Below are 15,637 nucleotides of genomic sequence, written 5' to 3'. Positions count from 1 at the left end.
GGGGATGAATCTCTCCATTTGCACAAACTACAGTTTTAAGTACCAGAACCTTCAGCTTCCTGCTTTGTCTCAAGGAGTAGTTCTTGGAGGTATGTGCTGCCCTTACTTGCATGGAGGTCTTTGCTCTCCAGGGAGAGCAGCTTCACCATGGACAGCATTAGCTTAGACTCCTCTAACTAGCATGCTTTACTTATTAAGGATTTCATATATTTTAGACCTGGGGAAAAAAAAGTAAATATGCTAAAATTGCATCTTAGTCATGGACTGTCTCTTGTCAACAGTACTGTAGAGTTTTGAAGCTTTGCAGGAATTCTCTCCTATGTTAGGTATTACACAGAAACTTAGTGCTTCTTGATGCCCCCTGAGACACAGATTTGACACCACATTTTTATGCTTTAGCCCAAGTTTATAATTGTCACAAAACATACAAAATTAAGCATGCTCTCCAGTTACATTCCATAGGAATAGGCACTGTGCGTGTGGGCTAGTGATGGTTGATGTTACAGACTACCTGACAGTGTGCTCAGAAGTCTCAGAAGTGACTGTGGCCGAGTCTGAAATTTAGCTGGCAGATACATTTACATCAATGCTGTAAACTTTTATGGAACTTTTAGGCAAATTCTTTGACATATTTATTTGCTTCTAAGTCTAACTTACTTACATGGCTCCACTTTCTAACATATTAGCTGTGTTATAAAACATCAATCAAGGACTTTGTGCATACAAGACTAGGTCATGATATGTTGTTCCAGCTTGGTCCTCCTGCCTTAGCCTTCCAACTGTTGCTATCATAGGCATGAGCCACCATGTCCAGCAGTGTTGAGAGAGGATGTGATTAATGAGTATGTTGTCTCCATACTCCAGCTGCTGTTGTTGACCCTCTTTCAGACAACTGAAGTATGAAACTGCAGGTCTAGAAGAGAAAAGATAGACTGTTTTGTGCAGGTGTGTGCAGCATCAAGCCCAGAGGGGAACATGTTGCTGAGGGTGATGGGCAGCTGGCAGGAGACCTCTCTAGCCATCATTTTTTACAGTGATTGGTCAGCTCAACACCGAGGCTCTGAGGAAAAATCTGGTTTAAAGATTGGCCTACAGTTTATTCACTCATGTGCATGCCCTGTCTCTCTCTCTCTCTCTCTCTCTCTCTCTCTCTCTCTCTCTCTCTCCCCCTGTCTCTCTCTCTCTGTGTGTGTGTCTCTCTCTCTGTCTCTCTCTCTCTCTCTCCCTGTCTCTCTCTCTGTGTGTGTGTCTCTCTCTCTCTGTCTCTCTCTCTTTCTTTCTCTCTCTCCTCTCTGTATTCCTCTTTATTTCTTGGCTTTAGAAGAACTAGAGGACTGCAGAGGGAAGGTGGAAGGCTTAGGTGGGAACATTTAATTCTAGGGTGCCCGTGGTGACAGCCCCGCACACCCTGTCTCTGTTGTGTTAAGAACCTGGCTTGGACTGCAGAGAGGAGGAAGTGGTCAGTAGTCATGGAGGCACCACTTCCTTGGTTTGGCTGTCTGGGCATTTCTTGAGTTCTTCCTTCTGTGGTCTTCATGGTGATCCCAAAACCTGAAGGCAAACTGGTTGGATGGACGTACCTCTCACTGGGACTTTGTGTTCCCAGGTGAGGGAAATCCTGTTGTCTACCTTGCCCATGAGGTCTCTGTACTGGCTCGTGGTGTGAGTGCTAAGATCCCATTTTCTTTCTAGAGTGGCCTAGATGGCCGTGATGGCTGAGAGCTGTGGGAAATAGTTGGCTTGTTGAGAAGCTTTTTGTACAAAGACTGCTTTTCTCTAGATCCCCTTCCTGGAACAAGGGGCTCATGCTAGAAAGGGATGTGGCCTGAGAGCAGCTGAGTGTCAGTGAGCTTGTGTCTCCATCTCACTCTATAGCCTGTGTACCCAGCCACCATGTTCTTCTATCCCACACCCTCCCCACAGTTGGACTCTGGGGGATAATGTGTGACTCACTTGACTTTTGAGAAATTCCTTTATTCATACTTGCTTTTAAACATTTGTGGTTTGAGAAACCCACTTTCATACTGTATGTGTTGGCTACAGGGAGAGTTAAGGCTGTCTCCACTAAGGTGTTGTTGACTACCAAGAACCTGCACTTTGCTAGTGATTGAGCCCAAATTATTTCTAAATCTTAGAATGTAAGGGGGATGGTATTTCCTTTTAGAGGTGAGGCAGTGTAGGTAGAAAAGGGCTGGGTAATTTAGTCAAGGCAGCACTCTTGTTCTATAGAGATTGTTTCTGAGTTTAATTTCTTAAACTTCCTTTCTTGTGTGTGTAATGTGTGCATATATGTGCACCCCTACCCCATGTTTGTGGAGAGAGAGAGATCAGCCTAGGTAGGGTTGTTCAGTTATCATCCTGGTTTTGAGACAGGGTTCCTTACTGGCCTGAAGTTTGTCAGGTAGAGTAGGTTAGTGGTTATTGAGCCCCTGGCACAGAGATTTTAAGCACCCCTTGATCAAGCCTAGCTTTTTTCTTAGTTTTTTTTTTTAATTTCATTTGTTTAGTGTGTGTACACCTGTGTGTGTTGTGTGTGTGTGTACATGCCACAATGCCCATACAGAAATCAGAGGACAGCTTTTGGGAATCAGTGTCTTCTTTTACTATGAGGGTTTTAGGATTGAATTCAGGCTGATAGGTGTGTAGCAGGCTCCTGGGACTGCAGAGCCGTTTAACTGGGTGTGTTGCAAGTACTGACTGGTCCATCTCTCCAGCCCACTGAGCTTTCTTTCTGGAGTTGGTCATTTTTGCAAAGAACTTTGTTCTGTCTTTACAATGTTGGGGAGATAACCCCAGAACTTGTACATGCCAGGCCCTGTGCAGTACCACTGAAATGTAGCCTATTGCTTGTCTTTGCTTTCATTGTAAGACCTCAAACTAAATGGCAGCCTCATCAAGCATTTTGTGGGCAGAACCATCTCCCCAGACCTTTCTTTTTAAAATACACTTAGCCGGGCGGTAGTGGCACACGCCTTTAATCCCAGCACTTGGGAGGCAGAGGCAGGTGGATTTCTGAGTTTGAGGCCAGCCTGGTCTACAGAGTGAGTTCCAGAACAGCCAGGACTATGCAGAGAGACCCTGTCTCAGAAAAAAAAAAAAAAAAAAAAAAGAAAGAAAGAAAGAAAAAGAAAACTTAAAAAAACCAACTAGCTAACTTACTTACTTTCTGTCTGTCTGTCTGTTCGTCGTCTTTATTATTTGACAGTATGTGTGCATGTATGTATAGATGATTAAGGAAGTGGTTCTCTGCTTCCACCATGTAGGTCCTAGGATCCTAGAGTCTTAGGTCAGGTTGCCACAGGCAAGTGTCTTTACCTACTGAGCGATCTCATTGGCTCCTTAAAAAACAATTTTGCTTTTAATTTGTTTTGAAACACTCATGTTGTGTAGTCTTGTTTGACCTGGTACTTGGCTCTGTAGTCTGGGATGGCTCCATATGTTTGTCCATCCTCTTGCCTCAGCCTCCTAAATTACAGGCATGTGTTACCACATGGTCACTTTGCCTCTTCATGATGAGTAGTTACAGTCTCCAGATAATGAAGAGGGGACATGGAAAGTAGAAGCTATACTTATGTGTCACTTGGTGGTAGGCCTGGCTCATACTCCAGGAAGTTGCAAAGGCCACAATGGATTTCTTACTTACTTAGATGGGGGCTACTTTGTAGCCCAGGCTGGCTTAACTTAGGGTGCCCCTGTCTCGGCCTACTCAGAGTTTGGGATGACAGGCATGCCCCAGCTTACCCTGCTGGAGTGTGCACTGTCCTGGAACCTAGTGTGTGGTAGTTGGTATTTGATGAACGACTACTACAGGATTTCTGCATTCTGAGTTAATAATTTTAAAGCCTAGAGTCAGAGATAATTATGCCAATGTAAGCTTCTGATGGCAGATGACTCCTTCATAATTACAGGTGTCACTGCTCTGTTGTGTTGTCCAGTATGGCATTGTTTTTGTTTAGTTATCACCTAACTGTTTGATTCAAAACTTAACCGTTGCTTTCTTTCTTTCTTTTTCTTTTTTCTTTTTGGTTTTTCGAGACAGGGTTTCTCTGTGTAGCCCTGGCTGTCCTGGAACTCACTCTGTAGACCAGGCTGGCCTCGAACTCAGAAATCTGCCTGCCTCTGCCTCCCAAGTGCTGGGATTAACTGTTGCTTTCTTAGAGCTAGGTCTCAGATGACATTCCTTCAGACATGGACTCACTGGCACCAACAGGTTTTTGTAGTGAAGTGTTCCCAGTCACATGATGGCACAGCTGTTTTTGAACTTATTAGTGTTCTATTTTCTGGAGTAAGCACACAATCCCTCTCTTTTCTGACTCAGCTCTTACGGCATCACACGATGTAGGCAGCGTCAAGATGTTCTGTGAAAGATGCATTTAAACAAAGATTTATTTTATATATGAGTGTTTTGCCTACATTTATATATGTATGTGTACTATGTATGTACCTGGTCCCTTAGGAGGCCAGAAGAGGGGGTGGGTCCTCTGGAACTGGGCTTAGGTATATTTGTGACCCACCATGTGGTGCTGGGAATCCAACCCAAGTTCTCTGCCAGAGCAGTTAGTTAATGCTATTTAAACCACTGAGCCAGCGCTCCAGTTCCTAAGGTGCATTTTTAGTGCTTTAAATGTGTGTGTGTGTGTTTTTAAATCTGTGATAGAAGCAAACAGCACAGCTACTGATGATATATTCCAAGCTGCCAACAGCTAGAGGAAACCAGAGTGCGCATCTCATGTTCTCATAGGAGAAGACCCTTTTAAGTTGTGTGCATCTTTCCTGGCTTTCTATATTTAGGTTTTGTTTGTTTTGTTTTGTTTTGAAAAAAGACCATGGGAATTACTATGTTTCATTTAGACTTTTAAATACAAACTGCTTTATTCTGTTAAAATTTCCATAATCGTTTTTGTGTGTAGGCATATAGTTTTTAGTACTTTTGTATTTTTAATTTTTTCTTTGCATATTTTTAAAAAGTTACAGCTTTGGGCTGCAGTTTTCAGTGATTGGCTTTGCTGGTCTATTATATAATGTTAGCTCTAAAGTTTGGAACCACAGTTTGGGGATTCTTTTAGGACTCTGGAAGCTTCCTGAATGTGAGCTCAGCTGGAACACAGTGTTCTAGTCGGGAAGGCCATGGAGATGTGTTGGCTTTGAGGACCTGGGAAGTCAGTTAGCCTTGAAGGAGGTGTTGTCTTGGGTATTTTTGTGACAAGAGGTAGTGACAGTTTCTGAATCTGGGCAGGCTGCTCTGGTTAAACAGAAGCATGAAATGTGGGTGTGAGCAGCAGGAGCAGAGCCAGGCTGTGAGAGGGACAACAGCTGATCCTGTCAGGTCAGGCCTGTGACAAGTGGGCTACCCAGTTCCCAGGACGCTGATGAGGCACAGATAGACAGGATCCATCACAGTGCCAGCAGAGTCAGCTCCACGGATGAGGAGAACAGGCAAGGAAAACTTACTGCTCATTTCGGGGGTTTGACTTTGAGGACTGGCAAGAGAGGCAGAGGGCAGTGCTTACAGAGTCTGAGTGGATGCTGAGGGCCCCGCTACAGGGCAGTCATTGCTGTCAGCCTCCCAGCTTAGGTTTAGCTACTTACTTCAGGGTGTGACGCCTAGAACAACATCTGGCCAGTAGCCACTGCTCAGTAAGTGCTCATCTGGGATGAATAGGATAGATATAACTAAATTCTTTAAGTTTTGGAGCTCAGCTTTGCAGTTGCATTTTAATTGTAATTTTTACTATTAATATAGTTTCAAGGTATATGACACTCCCAGAAACTTCAGAACCAACCAAGTGGATTTGAATGGTGCTGGTGGATGGGAGGGATGATGCCTTGCTAAATCTCTCTCTTGGGCTTGAGCATCTTACAGACTGGGCCATTCTCAGTTCTTTGGAACTTGGCATGTGGTACTGTTCTGTGCTAGACAGTTTTTCTACCTCCCTTCCTCATTGAGAAACTGGCTTTTGCACAGCGTTTCTGTAAATGTTAGACCCTGGTACAAATACATCATTTAGTTTTAAATTCACTTCTGTGATTTTTCTCATTAGCCCAACAAGAATTTAAATGACACTCTTGGGTACCAAGGCAAATATAATCACAAACCACAAACTTGAACAATGAATTTTTGTGTTAGAATATGTTTGTAATTGGTGTTACTGTTTCAGATGATAAATTAAGATGTGAAACATTTCAGACTCATAGACCCCTAGTAATGGTTTCACAGAATCTGAGCTGAGTAGCCCAGTGCAGTTGCAGAACTGGTGCACACGGCACTCTGCTCTTGGCACTGTGCTTGATCAGGTGTGTTACGTAAGACACTGGTCTGCCCAGCCTCCTCCAGCTGGAGGTGATAGTGTTCATTGACCTTTGAAGATTGCTCTTGAAAGTTACTATTGCTTTCAGAGTTTGGAGTGTGGGGCAGTTGGGAAGCTAGATAAAGCTCTGCTGTGGCATTGTAGTTGTGACTTTTACTGCTAATCATCCCTCATTTTTGTTTCTCAAGTGTGCAGTTTAGTGACTTTTACTATAATGACAAAGTTGTGCAGTCACCACTGCTTCAGTTTCCAGAATGTTTTCATCACCCACACTGCCTCTGGGCTCACTGTGGTCAGCACACTTAGGAGTTAATACCAGCTTCTTCAAGGTCATGAGTTCTTGGTCTTATTGTTAAGCTTTTGTGCCTGGTTCGCATTGGAAATGAAATTGTCTTTTAATCCCGGTCATAAGTTACCGGATTGTTTCCAGAGATTAAGAAACATTAGGGTACGAATCTCGCTTGGAGAAGTTGAAGAGCATGCAGGTGTAGTTGGGATAGAACACTCCACCCTTTTCAGTAGCCGAGGGACTTGGATAGCAGTGACTTCCAGAGTTTGAGAAACTGAAACCTGTAGGCAGTGGGCTGAGGTAGAGAGGGAAACTGCCTGGAGAAGTTGACATTCTCAGCTGCATGGCCTGAGTCTGGGATCCACTGCCTCTGTTTGGAATGTCTGCTCCTGTGTCCTGTGGATTGGACACATGGATTGGATCTAGCATGTGTTCAGGAGACGATGCTCAGTGTACAGATGTGTTCTAACTAGTGTGCCTTGACTGGAGACCCAGGTTTGCTGTTTACACCCCACTTGGGAACTTAGGATACAGGAAATGTGATGAAGCTTGCTAGAGTCTGTTTTTTGTTTTAGTAAGTATATAGATGATACTAAATGCAGTTTCTAAAACTTGGAGTGTTGTATATAGGAAGGTCTTTTAAAGTAAGAGTGATGGGGTCAGGAGTGTGAAGGCACGTTGTTCTGAGGAGGGGGCATGGAGGTAGTCTTCTCTCTGGTCTACGTGGCTGAAGGCAGCAGAGCTCTGAAGCCAAATATCATAACTTACCTTCTGATCCATCTACCTGCCACCAACCTACCAGATGCTGCCTAATTATGAGCCGGCTGAGGTCTGAAGAGAGCACCTAAAGTGTAACTCCCCGACCGACACACAAGGCCCTTCTGCTCTGAGACCCCAGGTGGGGCTGCTTTGAAGCTCAGTTGTTAAGAGTGTTTACCCTACACAAACAAGGCCCTGGGTTTGATCCCCAGCACCACGTAATCTGGGTGTGATGACTTTTACACAGAAGATTCAGAAGTTCAAGGTCATCTTTAGCAAGGGAGAGTTTGAGGCCGGAGATGCTCAAGACCTCATCTTGAGAAAAAGGAAACAAATAACAGAACCCCTGTGTGGGCTGTGGTGGATCAGAACGAGATGAGCTTGGGGCAGTTTTCTCTAGAAGGAAGGGCATTGTCAAAGGTCCATACTTGGATGGGTTTCTGTTAATCTCACCATGGATGTAGAATTGAAATAAAGGGAAAATTTAAGGTGCCTACAATTTGTATTTGAGGAGAAAAAGAAACTGGGAGGACATCAGCCTTTAGGTTGACCAAGGTCTGTGCAGTCCTCCAAGGGAGCCAAGTTCATTTAGCTCTGCTTTCATTTGATTGTAATTCCAAAGGGGTTTGTGAAGAAAAACGGCTCCCTCTGAAAGACAGTCTGAACAGTGAGGTGAGGACGGCCACCTGAAATGCCTGAGGGAAGGGAAGAGCTTGGGCAGAGGGGCCTCTCAGTGGGCATGGCTGGAGCAAGCTGAGACTGCTAAGAGAGGGGACTTTATCTTGTATCCCTCTCAAGGAGACCTTAGTGCAGTGAGAAGGCCAAGGCCAAGGGTGGAGAGAGCTTCTCATCTTGTATTCTGTGGCAGAGGGCAGACCATCGCCTGAAGCTGCCCCAGAGGGAAGCTTGTTCTGTTGCCAGGTGGGGTTCTTATTCAGAAAGCTGCAAGGGACTTCTTCAGACAGAACACATGGGAGAGAAGGCACATACATACCCCTGTCTTCATCAAAGTTAAGAAAAAGTAGAAGAACAGGAAAATGCCACCTGCTTCCCGTTCCTGAGGAAGCGTCCATTAGATGAGCTGGGGTGAAGCAAGAGTGGAAGAGAGGGACCCTCCATCTCCATGCTCCCTGACAGCTTGAAGCTCTCACAGGTTTTTTGTTAATGTGAGTGTTACAATTTCATTTTTGAACTTTTGAACAAAATGTAGGCTTCTTGATACAGTTATTTAAGAATTGTTTCTGTTACATGCTTTAGTTGTTACCAAACTTTTTATATAAGGATAAGGATAATTTCCAGTAAGTTTTTAATAATCCATTCTTCAAGCAAGCCAGAAAACCTGCTGTGTGTTTTTATTTCATAAATGAGGATAGTGATACTTAAGTGTTTGGAATTAGCACCTGCCATTATCTAATATATTATACTGCTTGCATCTTTAAAGAACGATTTACTTTTATTTTATGTCACGAATGTTTTGCCTGATATGCATTGTGTGTGAAGAGGCCATCACATCCTCTGGCTCTGGAGCTATAGATGCTGTGAGCTACCCTGTGGGTTATAGGAGACGAATGTAGGTGCTGAGCAAGAACAGCCAGTTATCTTAAGTACTAAACTCTTCCCAGCCCCAGCTTATAGCCTTGAGCTCTGGATCCTACTTGTGCTGGGTCTAGGTGGACCCCGGCATTCTCTGCTCATGGATGGAGCCTGAGCACTTAGAGCTGTGCTGAGCACCTTGGAGCCCTCATTGAACAAACGAGGAAGGAGCTCATGAGTGTGGTGCTGAGCTGTGTCAGGGCTGCTCTCACTTACCCTGGCTTAGACCACCTGGCTCACTAAAGCCATAGTAGAAACCAAAAGAGTTATCCTTGGCAAACTTGGAGAGGAGAGGATCCAAGTGCGCCCACCCTAGGTCCCAGCGGTTCTTAGGAGGAACTTACCTCTGTGTGTTAGCAGAGGCTATGTAGAGAGACGCTGCCTCAAAGGAAAGAAATGAGGGAGCCTCCAGTTCTCGGAAGGAAAGGCCGAGGCAGGCAGATGTCTCTGAGTTTGAGAGTAGCCTGGTGTACATAGTAGTCTCTAACAACTAGGGAGACATAGTGATACCCTGTCTTAAAACACCCAAAACCAACAACAAAAGACACCTCGGTTTCTTGTTTGCTGATGCAGCAGATTGTCACAGTTGTAGTGGCTTACAACATAGATGTTACTATCTGGCTCTGTATGCCAGGCATTGTATAACACTTATTGCTCTAGAATCAAGGTGTGAAAGGGCCATCTACCTTTCCTGAGGCTCTGTTGTTGCAGCAGCATTCTAGAGGCCGTTCACATTCTGTAGTCTATGAATCTTGTCTAGCTCCCCCTTCAGCCCTAAGCCTTGTCTGGGTCTGGCAAGTGTTCTGCCACTGAGCTCTGTCCCTCGCCTCCCCTTTTTCATCTCCAGAGTCAGCTTTCTTCTGTAGCCCTGCTTCTTTCTCTGTTAGACTTCTGCTGCTTCCCTCCTCCTGTTACTTTCAACACCATTTCCTCCTCCTCCTCTTCCTCCTTATAGTACTGGGGATGTGGTGGATGAGTGTAGCTCGGGAAAGCCACATTCCCAGTTTGGGAATCCTGAGCTCCCTTGGATAGTCCAGGGGACTCTCTCTGTTGTAAGACCAGTTTATTGCCAACCTAAATTGCCCCTGTTCCTTGATTGGTTTTACCATTTAGCATATGTACAGGATGTGGGGCCAGATGTAGCTGTCTGAGTGGCATTATTCCCTTGTACAGGCCGTAGATAAAGATAAAGGTTACAAGAAGTTGAGTTAAATAGGATGGGACATCATATTGGGCTTTGGCCACCTGGAGACTCTTGGTGACCTTGGGACATGGTGTCAGCAGAGCGTTGACCCATAGGCAGGGTGGGGTGGAATGAGGAGTGAGGAAGGACAGATGTGAGGCCACTGTGGTGATTTTTGATGGGAGTCCTGTGTGGATGAACATGAGGTGCAGGAGGTGCAAAGGAAAGACACAGGGAGCTCTGACGGTGAGAAGCCATGGAGAGAGAAACCGTGAAGCAGTTGGTAGAGACAGCAACATGAAGCCTGACTGAGTGTGAAGCACAGTGTCCTACCTCCTCTGCTTGCCCACATCACACACGCTTAGTGATTGCATGTGTACTTGCCTAGCCTTTGAGACCAGAGTCGTCTCCTCTTGGAGCCCAGAGCAGCTGTGGCCTGGGCACAGCTTGGTGCTGTTGAGTGCATCACACTCTGCAAAGCTCCATCCTTTGTTATCCCCCTCACTTCTCTGCTTCCTGCCTCAGTTTTTCTTCCATTGTCTCAGGGAGGTTTCAGCAGGTTTGATGGGGTGTTAGTCGCTGGGGTGTGATGTGGCGAAGCACGGGTATGTACCCTGTGGTGCTTGTGTTCCAGTTGGAACCTTCCCAAAGGAGGTAGGTTCTTCCAAGACTATCCCAGGAGACAAGGCATGGGGTTTGCCCTCCTAGGTGCCTGGCTGTCTAGCCTGCTTGCTGTCTGACTCCTTTATCTCATTATTGTGGCTTCCTGCTGATGCTGACCAGTGTTTCTTGCCATTGCCATCTGTCCTACCCTTTATCAGTTACCCACCACTACCCCTCACTTCTCCAGCTGGACAGCTCTGAGCCTCAGAGAAGTTGTGTGTTTCCTCCCTGTTCCTCCCTTTCTCTCTTTTGTCCCCTTTCCTTCCTCTATTCTTTCCCCCTTCCTCCATCCTTTGTCTCCACTCAGCCCTTCTGCCTCTTTTCCTTGCTTCCTTTTTTTCCCTTCCCTTCCCTTCCCCCTTCCCCTTTCCCCCTTCTTCCCCTTTCTTCCCCCCTCCCCTCCTTTCCCCTCCCGTCCCTTATCCCTCCCCCATCTGCCCCTTTGTTTTCTTTCATGTTTACTTGTATTTGTTTAATGCTGAATGTCTTTCCATGCCATAAAGATTGGCAGTGAGCCAATTCCTGAGTTTCTTTTTGGGAATCTTTTGGTGCAAGCTTCTCTTCTGGTTCAGAAACAATTTATTCCTTTTCAGTGAGGATCATCTTGGTGTGGCAGGGGGACACGTGTGGGTTCATCTAGTCCTGAGCTCTGTAAGCCTGGTGGTAATCTTGGGTGTTCACCTGATGTGTTTGATGACTAGAGAATGTGTGTAAATCCCTTCAGTCTTGCTCTCTGTATAAGCCTGTACAATAAAAACTCAGCAGTCTGAGCACTGACCCTGTGTCCAGCCCTCTTCTTTAGCATAGGCACAGTTACTGATTACATCATACCCCTTCAGTGGCACACACTCCTCTGTTAGGTGATGTCTGTAGATACCGGTGGCTTCTTAGAAGTGTGTGCCCTTGGTGGTCTGGACAGTTTCATAGGTGGTCATAAAGAACATGCAGTTAGTTTTTTTGTCACTGGCTTTTAAAATTTTTACTTACTATGTGCATATGCATTTAGGGTGGCAGTACATAGTCCACAGTGGGCAAGTGAAGGACAGAGGACAGGGACAGCTTTATGGAGTTGATTCTCTCCTACCTTTCTGTGAGTCCTGTGTATCAAATTCAGGTTGTCAGCTTTCTGTGTGTGACAAGGATTTTACCTGCTAAACTACCTTGCCTGTTTAATGTCATAATTTTTGAAAGGTGGGTAAAAACTTTAGGTTCGTGGGTAGATGTGTGTATGTTATGTAGACAGGTAAATCGCGTGTGCCTGATCATGCCCATGCTTGGGTGGATGCTGTAAGACACCCTTCTAGCAGTGTTTAGAACTCACTTCTCACATTGATGTGCATAGCCTCGTGTGTGATACCGAACTGGAGGAGTACACTTGTCTCTGGGGCTGGCAGCCTTTTCTACTGTCTGGGTGACCTGTGCTTCAAGACAGTTCCACTCACTTGAGTGTGGTTTTGAGCTAAGAGCTGTGACACAGACAGAACACACTGCTCACTGTACTGGTGCTGATCTGCGCAGTGGTAGCAAGACACAGAAAGCACAATTATAAGGTAAAAATTTAGAATATATTGGATTGCATTAACAGTGCTTCTCTCTGCTAAATGACCTCTTTGAATGAACGAAAAGTCAGGCCCCAGAGTGAGATTGGCTAACACAGGCCTATGTCAGAGTATTTAGGAGAAGAGATAACACAGGAAAGTGAACAGGACACTGGGCAGCACCACAGGTGGACAGTAAAACCAGATGATGCTAAGTGGCATGAGCCAGCAGGAAAGGGCAAAGTGGAACCACAGCAGGGGACTTGCATGTAAAGATGGCCAGACAGAAGAGGACAGCATCAGCTACTGGCAAGGAGCAGCCAGCATCTACATTAATGTAACCACTGTGGAAAGTTGAGAGAGACACAGCTTGCATCTTAGTAGTTCAGCTCCTTATATATGCTGTTAACAAAAGTGTGCTTGTGTGTGTGTATCCCAAAACACATAGGAAACCTTTTCAGGAACTGTATTCCTAGTTCTCACAATCCGAAAGCAGCCCCAATACCCAACAATACAACACAAACTTGGTTGTAGTGTGCCTGTGTAATACAGCACTGCAAAGCAGTCAAGGTGAGTGGACTTCTGCTTCATCCGGGAATGACGTGCTTAACAAGCATGGTTGTTGATGCAACGAAAGCAGTGCACTCAGAATGAAGTATTGTGATGCCGTACATAAGTTAAAAACGTTTGAAAATAGGTGAAATGAATTTATGGATTAGGTGTGAGGTGTAGTTACCTTTGGAGAGTGGGGAGGGTGTAGACCAGCTTCTGGGCTGCTGGCAGTGTTTTGTTTTATGGGCTTTGGTGTGATACATCTATATACACACAGCCTTGGTGTGATACATCTATATAAACACAGATAGACTTTGGATTTACAGGGTTTTCAGTTTGCATATAATATTTTAATAGTTAGGCCATTAAAATGGTATATGGTTTAAAATAGATGGCAGAACATAGCTGCACACAGAAGAGTCTCATAGAATGTAGCCGCCCGAGACAGTTGTAAGGTTTTCATGTGAGTATGGCAGACAGCGCCCACCATGCGGGCTGCAGAACCAGGGACTGTTTATGACAGGGATAAGCTGGTGACTCTCAGGAGACACTGGAAACAAGTGCCAGGGGACGGGGGACAGGATCAGGAAGTTCACGGCACCTTCTCCTGAGGCGCCTGGAAGGGGAGCAGCGTACGCAGCTGCTAGCTAGCACGGGCGGCAGCCACAGTCTGTTGAGAAAGTCAGCTACCATTTCCTTAGGCCTGCTGCTGAGCCTCTGGTGGTGGCCAGCTGCTGTTGGCTGGCAAGCCTGGCCATGGAGGAGAAAAGCTTGTAGTGAAGGAAGAGTCAGTGAACAGGTAGGTGGCCTGTTAGCTCTTGTCATGTCTGTTTCCAGCTCGTTGGAAAGCATGGGTTGTCTCCTCCATTTCTGGGTGTCACCACCTCTAGCGGCTTGGGCCTTGTCTCCGTGGTTGTCTTTTAAGTCTAGTGTAAATCCACAGAAGGGAGCCCTAGATTTCCCAAGTCTTTTGTGCTAAAAGCTTCTATACTGATGATTGCATAACTTTGTGAATATTCTAAGAATACTCCTAAGTGGGTGTACTTTAAGGTATGTGAATAACATCTCAGGAAAGCTGCTCCTTAAACAATGGCTACAGGTGAAACATACAGAAAGAAAAGCACGGGGATTGAAAAAGTTAGACCCGTGCGTGCCTCTGGCAGAGGATGTGCTTGGGAAGGGAAGGAGGCTCCTTGGATAGAGGTGGAGTGGGGGGGGGGGTCTACAATGTTTGTTTTATTACCATCCTATCTTCTGTAAATAGGACTGCAGGAAACAGAAAAGACAAAAAATGCAGCCCAGTGGTGGCAGATAGTGTCCAGTGTGGTGATGGGTTGTGTTCAGTGGTGGCATGTGGTTTCTAGTGTGATAGCATATAGTGTCCTGTGGTGGCAGGTGATGGCAGTATGGTGGCAGGTAGTTTGTAGAGTCTAGCCAGTGTTATTTGTTAGCTGTCTACGGTTCAAAGATGTATGATTTTGGGGCCCTTTTCTGTAATTTGGATTTGAGGTTAGGAATTGCTTCTTACTTATAGAGTCTGTAGAGAGCAGGAAGGAAGGAGCTGGGGCTTGTTAGGCCTCCTGATGAGAGGAACCCAAGTTGTAGGACTTGTACCATGGGAGGAGCTTGTCACCGCGCTCTGGCCGTGCATTCTGTACTGAAACATTTTGTACATAACAAACTCCTATATCAAAAATCCATTTTGCTAATCTGAGGAATTAGAACACTTTCATCCTCCGCACTTGGCAGAAATCGCTCTTTTCTACTTTTCATGCACAGGGAGCCATGGCTTGTGTTGCTTCTGTGTCCAGGGCTGCAGTTGTGCCACAGTTAGAGATAGAAGCCTCAGCCGAACAGTGTTTGGTCTCACTGTCACGTGACGGGGAATGATGGAGATTTCTGATACTCTGGGTCACAACAGAGAAAGGTGCCGTTGCTGCTGCTGAGTGAGACTAATTCTGCATACTTTGAGTTTATGATAATAAAGCTGCTGTATAATTGCATATTGCACTTTAGGGTTACGGGTTTTTTTGTTTGTTTGTTTTTGTTTTTGCATAATGAGATTCTTCTAATTCTGTGGTTTAAGTCAAATGTTACTTTCCTGCTTTTCCATTGAGCAGTCTTTGGATGTGTTCTTAAGCATCATATCTGTTAGTCTGTTTCAGTGGTAGTTTTGAGTGCCTGTTGTGTACTTCTGTAGAAGAAATCGCTCAGCACACTTGTTCAAGCAGCAAGGTAGACTGTTGAGGTAGCACAGCAGTGAGGTTTTGCAGTGGGCAGAATGGGCCCAAGTCTGCCCTCACACAGGGCAAGGAGCTAGGGGGAAGGAGGGAGGGGTGCAGGTGGAAAGTTACCAAGAAGAAACTATTGGTTTCGGGGTTCTGACTAAACCAACCTATGAGATTCTTGCAAAGGCATACCCAAGAGGGTCTGGTGGAGGACAGGGATCCAGTACTCAGAATAGTCAGGTACGAGGGTAGAGTTCTGGCCACATCCCCTTGGTAGGATGTATGCCAACACTGGGCTCTAAGCCTGTCTCCTATGGCCACCGAAGAGAGTAATTCGGAGGAATCGGAACCAAGTTTGGACAGGAGGCATTCTGTCAGTAGAAATCCTCGATCTGAGGCAATCCCTAGGACATAAAAGAGGCTCTTCTGTCTTCTAGGGGTGTGGAGCTCAGTTGCATCATGATGTGCTAAGAGTGTCAGGAGATTGCATGTATCAGGTGAGTAGGAGACACTGTGTGGACACA

The 15,637-nt window shown here is 45.5% G+C and overlaps 1 protein-coding gene across 7 annotated transcripts in view; it reads left to right on the top strand.

Moving 5' to 3' along the window:
• Positions 1-15,637, top strand: part of Camta1 (calmodulin binding transcription activator 1) — an 802,246-nt gene that overhangs the window by 32,272 nt on the left and 754,337 nt on the right. The window lies entirely within an intron of this gene.

The sequence above is a fragment of the Mus musculus genome, chromosome 4, assembly GCF_000001635.26.
Source record: "Mus musculus strain C57BL/6J chromosome 4, GRCm38.p6 C57BL/6J".
NCBI lineage: Eukaryota > Metazoa > Chordata > Mammalia > Rodentia > Muridae > Mus > Mus musculus.
Note: the sequence above shows the minus strand (reverse complement) of the source record. Positions and strands in the feature narration are given on the sequence as shown.